Consider the following 994-nt stretch of genomic DNA (forward strand, 5'->3'; position numbering starts at 1 on the left):
TTTTGGGTTGATTTTTGCTTACTTTTTACTTATTCCCCATTGCTCCTATATTCCATTTGGTTTTACCTACATATCCTATATTTATCCTACCTTGTCCTTGGCCCCATTACAACATTGAAAAGTCCTTTTGATCTTTATGTGCGTGTGCTTACGATGTTGATGTTAGAGGCTTGTCAAGCCTATGGTTGTGTTTGTTTTCATGAAGTGCTTTGAGTGTAAACACTTGCAACCTAAGACACATGAGTGTAAACACTTTAGAGAGTATATCTTGTAAGATTCTATCATTGTTATCACCGCCAATTGTGCCTACGTCCCCGGGAGCGTTGAGCGGCTACCACTATATATTATTAGAGAATAAGGATTAGTGTTTGACTATTCTTCTCCTTGTTACATTAGATTTACATAACATAAATATAAAGTCCTCTACCCTAACCCCTTTACATCAGCCTAAGCTCATAACTTGTAGTGTTGTTATCTAGAGATATGAGTCATTGCATAATAGTTATGATCTATAATCGGGACCTCTTTATCCTACTTCTATCAGGTTAGATTGTTCTCTACATTCATTTCCTCTCAATCATCCCCATTTTCCTTTTGATGAGCAATATATTACACACTATTCATAACCTTAATTTAGCATGATTGATGATTCTTGGTGCCTAATTGACTTTGTTTCACATGGTTTAGTGTTTTAGACTTTATTGGACTAATATTCCTAAAATGAGTAATTTGGGATTATTTGGCCTGATTAAATCTATTATCATTTTCAGATCACATTTGGCACCAATGGCATTTTGGGCATTATGGAAGTCGAGGATATGTGTTGAAGTGAAGATTGTATTTTTAATTTAGGAGTTAGTTTTATTGTATTGGAGGGGTTAAATTCGGATTCCCCACTCCAAACACACACACTTCATTTTGCCTCATTTTTTAAACACAAAGCAAAATCCGTTTTCCCTCTTTTTTGCTATGCTAGGGTTTCACCCTCTTTCAT

Source organism: Lupinus angustifolius, chromosome LG08 (genome assembly GCF_001865875.1).
Source record: "Lupinus angustifolius cultivar Tanjil chromosome LG08, LupAngTanjil_v1.0, whole genome shotgun sequence".
Taxonomy (NCBI): domain Eukaryota; kingdom Viridiplantae; phylum Streptophyta; class Magnoliopsida; order Fabales; family Fabaceae; genus Lupinus; species Lupinus angustifolius.